The 14529-nt window shown below is 42.0% G+C and overlaps 1 long non-coding RNA gene across 1 annotated transcript; it reads right to left on the reverse strand.

Moving 5' to 3' along the window:
• Positions 1 to 10531: 10531 nt before the first annotated feature.
• LOC108957453 lies at positions 10532 to 13311 on the reverse strand. Its single transcript, XR_001984193.2, has 2 exons — positions 12070 to 13311; positions 10532 to 10806 (listed from the first exon to the last, which is right to left on the reverse strand). It is a non-coding gene; the product is annotated as an uncharacterized LOC108957453 (long non-coding RNA).
• Positions 13312 to 14529: the final 1218 nt, after the last annotated feature.

Raw genomic sequence — 14529 nt, forward strand, 5'->3', positions numbered from 1 at the left:
CACTAGAAAGGTCCGATGACAATGGAGCAAAGGTCGGTCGAGGTTCTCAAGCCTCAACCAATGGCCGATGACACTGGCCAACTAGTGGCAAGAGTCGCCGACCATCGGCCAAAGGTGCCAAGGACCGTCACTAACTGTGGCATGGCTAGATGACCCTTCCCCAGCCAGCAACGACCTTGGCTAAAATGGGTGAGGGCCGACAACTCTCATTGGATTTGGGGAGGGTTGCGAGCCATTGCCAACATTAGGCTAGGGCCAGGGCTCGGCACCAGTCAATCCTCACCCCCACAATCATCGACCCTTTCGATGGTGGCAGAGGCAGCGGCGGCAACAGCTGCAACAATAGTGGCGAGGCACTTACTACTTTGCTAAAACCTTTTTTTTAATAAATTTAGTTTTTTAATTTAACTTATTTAATTTTTATATTAAAAATTAATTTTGGGGCAAAATCACGTCATTTTGCACTTTTATTGCTGAGTAGGGAACTCCGATGAGCCACTTAGACCACATTTATTCTTAAAAATAAAATAAAATGTAACATTGGATTTCTAGCTATCATCATCCAAGTTGGCACTTAATTGTCCCAATTTCAAAAAAAAAAAGTGATACTTAAGTATTTTTTTGGAAGTTTTGACATTTAAGTGTCTATCTGTGCCAGGTTTCAATACTTACAGTATACTTTTGTCCATTTTCCAAGGTATTGTCATCCTCTATTCACCATCCTAAAAAGTCGTAACCAAATTGTAAATGCAATATCAATCAATCCTCCAAAGTTTTTTTGTCGTTACTCAAGAATTAAACCTATTTAATAGGTATAGTTATTGGTGCATAATTTCCTAATTAAATTAAATTTCCCTGCATGTCTCTTTTTCTAAGAAGAATGTGGCCTTATTCATCTTGCTATGTTTCTTTAAGCTTATTCGGAAGCAGTTTCAAAAATTATTCCACCACTCAGATCAATTTGATAGCGACTCTCCCAAATTTTTAAATATCGCATTAATTTTCATCTTTTGGTTTTAATACACGTGGAGAGCGATTTTGAGGGGATTAATTACTTTCTAATTTTTTATTAATTCATGGCTCACTGGATATTGTTATAACTATTATTTAATGAAAGGTTTTGCGTAGTCAATACATTTATTTAAAATTATTGTTTTTGGTTAAAGGCTCCGTCCTTTATATTTTCCAAAGGATAGCTAGTCATTTTCTAAATCTTGGGATGCATTTGCGATATGACAAAGCTGATATTAGAACTTAAGTTATGAACTTAGGGAATATTAGTTAGCTTTTATGGGGATCTATGAGGTGTGAGCTGCAATTTATCAGTTACTCATATATATGTATGTATATTTACACATATGCAGCCCATGTTGGGATGGAGATTCTTTTCGTGAAAATAGAAATTTCTATATGCTTAGATAACATGGTTGATTTATTAAAATTCAGATGAGATCTCTATATCTCTCAATTCATATTCAAAACACTTCTTCTTATTATCACATAACATTATCACTATCATTTTACTAGAAAATTGCAGCTTGATTAGCTAACTTTGCTCTCCTTACTAATCTCTCAAATTTATTTGCTTCCTATGAGTAATGCTTCTACGTTATTGCTTTATTTATTTATTTTTATTCTCTAATTAAATAAAAAAATTCATTAAGATCTCTTCCTATATTGGGCAATACCAAAAGCTGCGCATTTATGCCATGTAAAATCCTATAATTAGACATTTCATCATTTTCATGCATGTCACTCACCTTTCTAGCACACACACTTTGTGCATAATCTCTTACTAGTTCAACTTCCGGTGGCAATTATCGATTAGTGATGCCTGAATTTTTGTCGACTGGTAAAGTATGCATTTTTGCAAAAATAAAAAATGAATAAAACAAAAAAAGAGAAAAACAAATAAATAAATGGATGAGAGAGAGTCCAATTGGGATATTATAGCTTGCAAGGAACCAAAGCCGGCCCATCATATCAGCCCATCCGGCCATTTGATTTCGACCCGGTCCATCAACGTTACCTCACAAGTCAAGCTGACCAACTCACCTTCCTAGCAATAGACCCGTTAAACGGGTGGGTTGGGTCGAGTTTGGATCGGATCATAAATGGTCCAACTCAAATCAACCCATTTAATCCATCTATGACCCATTTATTACAATGCAAAATTTTTTACCATACCCAACCCTTACCCGACCCATTTAACTAAAATGGTATTGCTAAAATATTTTTATAAAACACAAATTAATGGAAAAATTTTATAATTTTTAAAATAATTATTTCAAAAAAATAGAATTTTAATTATTTTTATTTTTATTTATAAAATATATTTTTCTTTTTTCTTTTTTCTTTTCTTATTCTTCTTCTTCTTTGGCCAGCCCATCGGCCACGACGACGGCCGACCACGGCGCCTGGCTTGTTAACGCCGGCGAGCTCGAGGCTCGCCGACACTAACGAGGCCTCCGCCTTGCCAAATTCGGCGAGCTAGAGGCTCACCAGGGTCAGGCAAGCTTGAGCTCGCCCCACACCAGATTTGGCTAGGCTCAAGCATCACCGGACGTCAGCGAGGCTCAAGCCTCACCGAACGTAGGCAAGGCCTCCGCCTCACCAACCCCTCACCAAATTTGGCGAGGCTCGAGCCTTGCCAGACACCAGTGAGTTCGAGTCTCGCAAGATCGACGAGGCTCAAGCCTAGTCAGGTGTTGGCGAGGCCTCTGCCTCGCCCGACACCGACGAGCTAGAGGCTCACCTGGCCGGTCGTTAACCATTGCCATGCCGGCGACCGGAGGAAGAAGAAAGAAAAAAAAAAGAAAATTAAATAAAAAAATAATTATAATTTTGGTTTTTATAAAAAATAATAATAATTTTGTAAAGTTAAAGAGAGAATAGAGAGATTGTGAGGTTTTGGGTGAAAATGGATTCTAAATCCAACCCATTTAAGATCCACTTAAAACCCACCTATCAAAGTCTTTAATTATTGAACCCATTTAACTACTTTTTTTCAAAAAAACAAGTGACCCATTATGACCCATTTATGATTTAAATTGGTCATATATGGGTCTAAGACCCATTTTGCCACCTCTACCTGGCAGCCCATTTCACACTCAGCTTCAAGTAGGCTCATATCCATGTCCGATTCGCTTGAGGAAAATCTGACCAGTAGAGCTGGCTTCATAAGCCCATCGGAGAGAAAGGCCTTTGACTTCAAAATATCTCTCTCTCATTTTAACTAAACTAGATCATCTGTGGATTCTAAAACATATCTAATAAAAATAAAAGACAAGCATTACGCGATCCTTGAAGAACAATGCAAAAGTTGATAAAAGGGATAATTAGAATTTACTAAAATGATACATATTCTATTAACATTTATGGAGCCAGTGAGAGAAGCATGAGTAAAATGACCCAGCTACTTTTACCAGGGCTTTTTGGGATAGAAATACCAAGGCTCGTGATCATGCCTTGATCCCTAACAGCTGGGCTCGAATTCCTTGGTGGGGCCCTTGATGTCGAGTCTGGTGTTCATGATTTCAGAAATGCTTGGAAAGGTGCTTGACCCTCATGGGCTTGGCAAAGCATACTAATAGGAAAGGATTCAATTGAGGAACACATGCAATGATCTGTGGGGGATGGAACTCTTATTAACATTCGACGGGATAGATGGTTGGCTTTTGGAATCATAGGGGGACCAGCTCCTAGAGGAGAACCAGAAAAGCTTGCAGATTTAATGGTCCCAAACAGCAATGAGTGGAATATTTCCCTTCTAAGACAGAATTTTGATTGTCATATAGTAGCAGAGATTATGCCTATCCCAATTCGGCCACAACATACAAAGGATAGACTTATCTGGAGAGGCAAACTAAATGGATCTTTCACAGTAAAGAGCTGTTATAATATCCTAAGGAAGCAACAAGTCAATCACAACCCAAATCAAGCATCCTCCTCTTTTCATATACCTCGTAGACTGTGGAATGCATTATGGAACATGAACTCATCACCAAAAATACGTTCTTTCCTATGGTCAGTATGTCATAACGCTTTGCCTACTCAAGAAAACCTTCATCATCGACACATTATACAAGATCCCATATGCAGTTTATGCGAAGATTAGGCTATTGAATCACCAGAACATTTGTTCTTATTCTGCCCTTGGACACAACAAATATGGGAACATCCAGAAATTAACATCCAGCAGCATATCAGAGGAGTAAATCGGATAGAAGCATGGCTGGTCAGCTTAACATAACACAAAGGTGACTTACCTGACTTGGAAATGATCGCATCCATCCTCTGGCACATTTGGAAGGCCACAATAACTACATATTTCACTAGTAGCAACCCCAACCGCACCACATAGTGCAGACAGCCTTAGACAGTGCCATCGCAAATCAGAATCCATCTCAGCAGAAACAGAGAGAAGGAACGCATCAAACAAATCAACATTCGTTTTGGCGTCCGCCAGATCAAGGAGAAATGAAACTCAATATTGATGCAGTTTACTAGCCTCATAGCGGAGAAGCATTGATCACCTGTGTTTGCCGAAGCTCATCAGGCCTTATCGGTGGCTGTTTCCTCGGCCCTGCAAGCAGAGGCAACGGCATTAAACCACACGCTCCACTTCTTGTTGAACACGGGCAAAAACTCAGATCGGATGACCTTGGAAACCGATTGCTCAGTTCTTGTTGAGGCAATGTGTAACCATGAACTACCGCCTCGGGAGATCAGATCTTTGCTCGAAGACTGCATGGTGCTGCTTCAATGTTGCCCTAATCTTCGGATCGTCCATTGCAGGAGGGAAATGAACAAGGTTGCTGACCGGGCCGCAAAGGCCCATCAGGCCGGTTCGCTACCTGCGGATTGGGTCTTTAATCCTCCTTTGTTTTTGCGTGAAATGTTGTCCTTCGATATTATGCAAAATGCTCCTTCTACTTTTCGGTAGTAATAATATTATTACCTTTCTGACCAAAAAAAAAAAGAGGACTTTGTGCTTAAAGATTTTCTTTTATTTTGAAATTCATGATTTTGCTATGGCAAACATTGAAAAATCACTTCCATGTAGAGTAGAAGTCTTGTTTGCATCGCAACTCAATTAGGACGTGAAAGCATTAGTTGGCATCGGTACACAGCACGATTTTCTCAAGTGTATCATGAGAGCGTAAAATGAAGAGGGTTGTACTTTGCGGGGGATTTCTATTGTCCTTAGTTTACCCAAAACGATTACAGTCCTCTGTCTCAATCCGATGCGAGTACCTGCTAGAATTTATGGTTTTTGGTCATGGGTCGACGTTCCTTAACTACTACTATTCTTCGTATGCGTCACTGACGATTTATTTTTTATAGAACAATGACATAGTATGGAGTTTTTCTTCAAAAGTTGTCTGCTGAGAATCCAATATTGGATTGAAGGAGACATCTGAAGAATGATAACTCACTGTTAATGGAAGAGAGACTCTTGAGTGATTCATAAGCAAACCGTATTCCTTAATTATGTCTTGTGTGGTTAGGGGGATACTCTTTTTGAACACGTGAACCTCATGGAACACGTCGAATTGCTACATTGAGTATCGGAGCAGGACCCCCTTCAATAGATGGGTGATTCTTAGATGGACTAAGCCATACCAAGTGAGAGAGCTCAGACAACATATGAGTCTTAATAGACTTGTAAGATGGCAAAGATAATAGGAATGAACTAGACCACACATAATATATGGGCAATATCACGATACGAGCCAACATTAAAAAGGACTCCAGATCATTAAACTAAGGGAATTTGTAATGTTTTAGAGTCTCACATCAATGAGAGATGCTCTACATTGTGTGGTTACTCAAAATACTTCTTTGGATAACTTGGCTTATGTGAAATAGAGCAAGTGGTTATAAATACAAAATATATATTCAAACATACCTATAGAGTATTCCTTCCAGAAGACTTGTAACTATGTATGTAAATGACTCTAATTAGCTTATGTTTTAGAAATCAAGGGTCTCTTTGAATGATGGCCATAATTAACTCTTTTGTGATATCACTCGGATAATTTAGGTTGTAATTACAAATAGTTTGCAGACAACAACATGAATTGTCATTCCTACTTCCAGACATCGCAGCACTCCGGCGCATAATCACGTCATTTTCCCATCACTGTAGAAGAAGAAGAACGACGACGACAACAACAAAAAGCTTTTGTTTATCAAACATTTTCCGAAGGACCGCTAAAGTCAACTCACGGCCACACATTCGCATGCTTTCTTCATGTTTTGGTGACTTCATTTCGGTTCAACCTACGCTTTTAACACCAATAAAAGATCCCTAAAAGAAAATATGACTTCTTAACACACTGCACACCACCGTCCAAGACAAGCAATCCTACACATAAGTCAACCTTTTTCCGGACCACAATCATCGTTGGCTCGACCTTTCTGTTCTTCAGACGTTCGTTTACTTGTTATTTCCTCATAGGTTGTGTTTTCCTTAGAAGGATCATAAACTGAGGGACGGCTCAGACATTCGTTTACTTGTTTTCTCAAGTCTATTGCGTTTAGATTCCTCAACGAATTCACCCGATAGGCTAATTATTCCGTGAGTGATTAGCTCAGGGAAAAGAACTATAGGCGTGTTAATGAAAAGTCCAACTTATTAAATTGAAAACATAACCTGAAATTCAAGATGTCACAACTCTTCCCCTTTTATAAAAATTTCATCCTCAAAATTTAGAGTATACAAATCTTTAAACAAAAAGGTGAGGGTACAGTCGTCTCATCGAATCTTCACTTTCTTAGGTTGCTCCCTATGTGCCATGGTGTTACCAGACCACTTTAACCAATGGGATCATCTTTGTGCGCAAAATCTGCTCTTTTCATCCACGATCTAAACCGAGATTTCCATGTACGACAACACTCTGTCGTCCATGTCTAATTCCTCAAAATTCAGCATGTGAATCAAGTCAGGCTCATACTTCCTCAATATTGACACGTGAAAGACGTCATGCACTTACGCCAACCTCAGAGGTAATGCAAGACAATACGCTAAAGTCCCTATTCTTTCTAAAATCTCAAAGGGACCTACGTACCTCGGACTCGGCTTCCCTTTCTTGCCAAAGCACGAAGTACCTCTCATTGGTGACACTTTCAAAAAGACGTGCTCACCAACTTGGAATTCCAACGGTCTCCAACGCTTATCAGCATAGCTTTTCTGGTAGCTCTGAGCGGTCTATAATCTGTCCTTGATGACAACAACTACATCCACTAACTGCTGAACCAACTCTGGGCCTGTGATCTTTCATTCTCCAACCTCATCCCAACAAACTAGTGTTCTACACGCTCTGTTGTACAACGCTTCGAAGGGAGCCATCTAAATGCTCTGATGATAGTCGTTTCTATAGGTGAATTCAACGAGATGAAGCTGTTCCTCCTAGCTTCCCTTGAAATCCAATACGCAAGCTCGCAACATGTCTTCGAGGGTTTGAATTGTCCTCTCAAACTGGCCATCCATCTGAGGATGATAAGCCGTACTGTACTGCAGCTTCATTCCTAAAACGATCTACAGGCTCTTCCAAAAACAGCGATAAACCTCGGGTCTCTATTTGATGTAATCGTCACTGGCATTCCATGCAGGCGAATGATTTGACGCACACACAATTATGCATGCTTGTCCAAATCAAGGTCCTTTCGTACGGCAATAAAGTGAGCCAACTTCGTCAGTCCGTCGACTATTACCCAAATGGAATCATTCCTTCTCTGACTCCTTAGTAAGCCTGTCACAAAATCCATTGTGATGTATTCCCATTTCCACTCGGGAATCTTGAGAGGTTACAAAAGTCCCCTCGGCTTACAGTGCTGTGCCTTCACTTGCTGACATGTCAAACACTTGACGACATGGTTGGCAATATCCTCCTTCAAACCAAACCACCAATAGTGTTGACGCAAATTCTGATACATTTTCGTACTGTCGGGATGAATGTTGTAACTACTACAATGAGCTTCTGACAAGATCTCTTCCTTAAGCACTACATCGTTAGGTACACATAATCGTCCTCAGAACCCTAGTGTTTCATCATCAGAAATCTGAAAGTCAGGTTTCCTCTTTTCGGTATCCTCTTGCAAGATCTTCTGAATCTCTGGATCTGTCAACTGAAGCGTCTTGATTCTGATATGCACTTCCAGCTCAATTATGAGGGTGGCCATAAGATTTGAAAGGTAGCCTACCTCAAATTTGAAAATCGAATATCGAGCCCTCTCAAGTAAGATCCATTCCTTGAGTACCATCTACGCTACTAAAGATTTCCGACTTAGCGTATATGCAACCTTGTTAGCCTTTCCAGGATGATATAAAATATCACAATCATAGTCCTTCAAGAGTTTCATTCAGCAACGCTATCTCATATTCAACTCCTTCTGAGAGAATAGATACTTGAGACTTTGATGGTCAGTGAAGATCTGGAATTTGTCTCCACACAAATAATGTCTCCAAATCTTCAAAGCGAAAATAATTTATATGAGTTTTAAGTCATGCGTCGAGTAATTCAATTCATAAGGTCTCAATTGATAGGACACGTATGCAACAACCCTACCATGTTGCATCAACACACAACTCAGTCCTCTAAATGACGCATCACTATAGATCTCGTATCCTCTAGGACCAGATGGAATCATCAGCACAGGTGTGGTAGTCAACTTCTGCTTAAACTCTTGGAAACTATGCTCGCACTTGTTTGTCCACATGAATTTCTCTTCCTTCTTCAGTAGTTGAGTCAACGATGAGGCTAAAGTTGAAAATCCTTCCACAAGCCTTCTGTAATACCCTGCTAAACCTAGAAAGCTTCTGATCTCTGTCACGGTTGTCAATCTTGGCTAGTTGATAACTACTTCGATCTTGGACGGGTCCACGAAGATTCCTTCGCCTGAAATCACGTGCCCTAGGAAAGCAACACGAGTTAACCAAAACTCGCACTTGTTGAACTTGGCATACAGCTCATGAATTCTCAAAGTTTGAAGTACCATCCTCAAATGCCTCTCATGTTCCTCGGGACTTCTCGAGTACACCAGGATATTGTCAATAAACACGAACACAAACTAATTCAAATACTCCTTGAACACTTGGTTCATCAGATCCATAAATGTAGCCGAGGGTGTATGAATCCCTTATCCAACAATTTGCATCTACACCTTCAGTTCTTTCAATTTAGACAACACCATCCGATAAGGAGCCTTAGAGATTGGCTCTGTCCCAAGTGCTAACTCAATACGAACTCAATCTCCTTTTCTGGCGGCAGACCTAGCGATTCCTTTGGAAACACATCTAGAAATTCTTATACTACTGAGATGTCATCAATCTTTAACTCCTCAATTGTCGTATCCACAACAGTTGCTAGGTAACCTTGGCAACCCCAGTCTAACAAACGAGTTGCCTCAAGCGACGTGATTAAAGGGATCGAGGATCCTCCTCGACTTTCGATAAATTCAAAGCTTCCACCTGCTAAGGGTTTAAACTGGATCACCTTATGACAACAATTCATTACAACAAAAAGCTCCTTGAGCCACACCTTTTTTATATATGACATCAAAGTTATACATAAGCAAACTAGTCAAGTACAACTCTAGCTAGTAATTCTTCTTTCTACAACTTTATTACAACAAACTGAAATTCTCCAAACTTAACCACAACTTTGCTACATTACATTGATAACATCACCTCAAAAGCATTTTTCCTATGATCGGTGTATGCTTTAGATCATTCTTGTCTCCTTTGCCATCCTAGTGGCGTCCTACCGACGGTAGTGGTGCTTATCCTGAACCTACGCGGACAATTCCTCACCTGATGGTCGTGTTGGCCACATTCATAGCACGCTCCCGTGATACCAAGACATTGGGCTGATCCATGCTTTCTTCTACAAATTTGGCACATATTCGGTGAGTCCTCTACCTCTTGTCATGTGACAGCACGCACCCTTTCTTGCACCGGAGACCTGTCCCAATTACCCAACTGTGCATTATGCGGTGCATTCTTCCTACTTTGGCTCATCGGCGGCAGTGGCGGTAGCTATTATGGTTCCATCTGCCCGAGCAGACAGTCCTTGATCAAGTGGTTGTACTGGCAACACCCGTAACAAACCCTTGTCTTTTTAAAACACAAGGCGGATCCATGTCTTTTCCCACCGACATGACACACGCCTTTCTGGTTGGGTGTTAGCTTTCCCATTATACTCCTTTGAGTGGGACGATTGAAGTGCTTTCCTTCTATCACCAGTTTCTTCCCGAATCGATTGCTAACTCTATCTGAACTAAACCACGACCTAAATGTGGCGGCTCTCTCCCCAATCACAATTCTAGGTTGGGCCTCAACCAATGCAACAACAACAGCAGTTACGGCATTGGCAGCGGCAGTGACAGCGACAACAGTGTCACGCCCCGATCCTTAGGCACGAGCACATCCCTTACCTTTGGTCGATTTTAAAATGCGATATCTCAGGACTATGTATCGCCGACCCTTTCATTTATATATGCACATGCGGAAGCGGTTATAAATCCCCAGACAATAAAACAATGAGATAGATAAGTAGGACTAGAAAATTGAACCTAAAAGTCAACACCCTTATGTACATCTATAATGACTCAGTCATACATGTACATAGACAAACCATGCTAAAAAGGTTGGTTTCTACTCAATTAGATTCTAAAGCAATAGTCATCAGGATCCTACTCTGGATCATCCTTGGGGTTCTCTTTCAGATACTCCTCTTTGAGTTCTTTCTCCTCACGGTTTTCCTCGTCAGGTTCCTCCTCCTTAAGCTCCTTATCCGGGTCCTGAAATGGTTATTCAATAACCACTGAGACAACGTCTCAACAAGTTCTACCCCCTAAAACCCGATTAGTAAACTAATACACCTTAGGGCTGCCTATGCACAACATGAGTCAGAGGACTTACCTTGGCCTTAGATTCCACCTGCATATTAGCACAAATCAATAGGCACCCAAGTAATCACATCACAGATCGAAGCATCGATCAAATCGACCTAGTCGATTACATATCAACAAGACCACTCACGGTCATTTCCATCCAATCAATCAATTCACAGCATCAGATCAAAACAATGATCAATCGACCTAGTCGATTACATGTCATTCGGACCACCTCTCGGTCACATCAACACCATACTTTATAATCTCCATTCGGGTACATAGTCACAGAGCCAGATGAATGCTCTCGGGCGTCTTTTTCGCCAAGGTGATGTACCAATTACCGATCACGATAATCTCCAGCAGTACACTTAGTCACAGAGCCTCATTAATGCTCTCGGGCGCTGCTTTCGCCAAGGTGACGTGTATAATGGACAGCACTCGTGCGTTCTTTAAGGCGCCGTTTTCACCAGTGATATCTTCCATCACCGAACCACGTATGTCCATACTGCTGCATGTAATAGACAGCACTCGTGCGTTCTTTAAGGCGCCGTTTTCACCAGTGATATCCTTTAATCACCGAACCACGTATGTCTCATTACATCGTTCCTGATTGGTTTCAGCCGAGAATTTCCCCAATTCACTTTCACAGTTCTCTCTGCTTTACAATTCATTACAGCATTATCGATGCTAAATAATAACACTCGGCCATCAACCAATCAATCATTCAATTTCATTCAATTTGGGATAAATCACTAAAATTGCACAATCAAATCAATTCCACGCAATGTAGAGCTCAAATAAATAAACGGACTGCACCACGACAATCAGCACGAAATTTTGGTCACCGGCCATCCCAGTTGAATTTCCGGAAAATAAATAATTAAATAATTAATTTCGAAAATTAATATTTAATTCCTAAAAATTCCATCTAGGCCCGATTTGCTGAATTAACACCCGATGAGGGACGGGAAAAATCCCAAGAAGCATCCAATAAATACTATAGGCAATTCTCTATCTAATTACACTAATCACACAACTAATATGCAAAGCAATTAACTAATAATCACTAAGCAATTCTAATCTAACCACATAATTACACTTAATTAACACTAATCAACATTTAAGTATAATTAGTACACTAAGAAGGCACTAGTGAGTAAAACTCACTTGGTAAAGCGAAGATCGAAAACCGCGATGGCGGCCGAATTCCAAAGTTTCGGCGGCGACGATAGACACTCGAGCCGGGCCTACAAGCCTCACAAGCCCACAACAAAGGCTGGCCTTGGGCCGACTTGCTTCACGGGCCCAAGATAGGCTGAACTTGCTGGGCCTTGCTGAAATACAAATGATGTTGGACTCGACACTCGGGCTGAGATGGGCTTGAAACAAAACTGAACTAGGCTTCAAGATATGGGCTGGACTTCAATTGCTTTGCTGGAAATTGGGCTTGGCCAATTAACTCACGTGGACTGGGCTGGGCTGCAGCTGAAGTAATTTGACTGGGCTTGAAATGGCCCTCAGCTGGACTGAACTTTACTGGGCCCAAATGATTGAAAGTGTTGGGCTAAGGGCAGGCCGCTGGAGAAGACCGAAGACTGTTGGAGCTGGTGTCACGCGTGGGCTGGGCTGCTGCGGTTGGCCCACGAACTGGAGAAGCAGCTGCTGGCGTGCACTGGAATCTTCGAGCTTCGCTGGCAACAAGGGGACAAGATGCAGCTTCGCTCGGTGGGGGATTTCTTCGGTCAATCTTCAGCGGTTTTCAGCTGGGTCTTGACCGGTGAAATGGACCGAAACGTGGCAGAGATGGGGAGCAGCTGTTGGCGTCGATGGACGTGGGAAGAAGACGCAACGTGGCTTCGCTGGGGTCTTCAATTCGCTTAAGTCCACGGACGTGAGTCTTCTTCAGTGGAAGGCCTCGCGCGGCTGAAGAAGAAGAGGCGCGGATGAAGAGTCTTCAGTGGAAGCTGCAGCTTCATTGGACGTGGCTGCTTGAAGATTGTCGGTGGACGTGGCAGCGGCAGGAATTGCTCAGTCAACCAAGGAATTCGGTGACTTGCTGGTTGACCGAGAGAGCGCAGACGTTGGACGGGTGGCAAGGAGATTTCGGTGGAGATGGGGGGCGTCCGTTGGCGTTGATGCTGAGTCGTGGATGAAGAAGCCGCTGGGGTTTTGGTGAGTGGAGGTTTCACGGTCAACACCAGCTTCGCTGGTTGACCGAACTGAATGAATTAGTTCGGTGGGTGGAGCTACAGGGAATCATGGCCTAAAGTGGAGAAGCGGACGAAGGTGCGGCAGCTTGGGGGAGAAAACTCGGTGAACTTGTTTCGCGGCTTCAGTGGAGAAAGATGGAGTCTTCGCTGGGGGGAGAAGCTGAGGACGAAGGGAGAGAGAGATCTTCGGACGTGTGGCTGGTTTCTCTCGGTGGTAAAAGAAGAAGAGAGGATAAAGATGAGGAGGGATGGAGGGCCCTCTTGCTTGATATTTTCCAAACTTGGTCCCCAAGGTTCATCCTGCCAAGATAAACCCACGCTCCAATGATCCACCAAGCGTTCTCCATGACCTCCCAATTGGTCCAAAATAGCTAGTAGGAGGGGGAGTCACGAATTTTGGCACAATCCTTCCTCAATTCATCCTCAATCGGCTCTCATAAAATCAATCGATGCCTCAATGTCTCAATTACTATTTTTCCTCATCCAATAAACCATCGTGCATCTCAATTTTGCAACCAGAATTGATCCTCGGCTTCAACTGAACAAAAACAACCATATTTATTCAGTTGAAATTAGAACCCGAAAGCCTGGATGTCACAAATAGTGACAGCTTGATTCTATGCTTGCTGACCCAAAATGCTTCCCAAAGTCTCAAGCGCCTAACAATCCCATCAAATCTAGGATCGCTCAGTGCTACTAAACTCACAGTACCAGCCTGCAACGGTACTCTTACACTCACGTTGGCCTGAGCCTGCGCTCTACCTCGGGTACCTCGAGTATCAACCCTTGTCAACGTCCTACCCCGAGTTACAGTTCCTACTAACCTATGCCTAGGAGTTCTCCGCTCATGATCACTCATGCTATAGGATCTTATAGAAACATGTTTCCAATTCCAATACCATATTAGAATTTGAGTGATCCCACAAACAAGCTACCAATCAGCTATCACTCGCATACATCAACATAATTAAAAGGCATTTCCTACTACCTATCCCAAGAACCCATCCCACCTTATCACTCCAACTATTGACTAGCTCTATTACCACTCCGGGCGGGGATGTCATGCCCCAATCCTTGAGCGTGTGCCCATCCCTCGGTGGTCAATAATAAAAATGTGACTTCCCAAAACGAGTCACCGACCCTTTCATTTTATTGCATATTCGGAAGCGAATAACAAATCCCCTAACAGTAACCATCTGGGATATAAAAGCAAGACAACAGATTCACAAGCAAAACATGTTTTTATAAATATACTGAGTCATGTACAAAGGTTTATAACCAAAAGACTTCAAAAGACTGCCTCTCCAAAAAGAAATTGTCATATTTGACCTACACCATGAATCACCTCAGCTCGGCTCCAAGTCCTCCACCCTACGGTACTGAAAAGTTAAGCCCACGACGGGGTAAGATATAAATT

Source organism: Eucalyptus grandis, chromosome 2 (assembly GCF_016545825.1).
Source record: "Eucalyptus grandis isolate ANBG69807.140 chromosome 2, ASM1654582v1, whole genome shotgun sequence".
NCBI classification, from domain to species: Eukaryota; Viridiplantae; Streptophyta; class Magnoliopsida; order Myrtales; family Myrtaceae; genus Eucalyptus; species Eucalyptus grandis.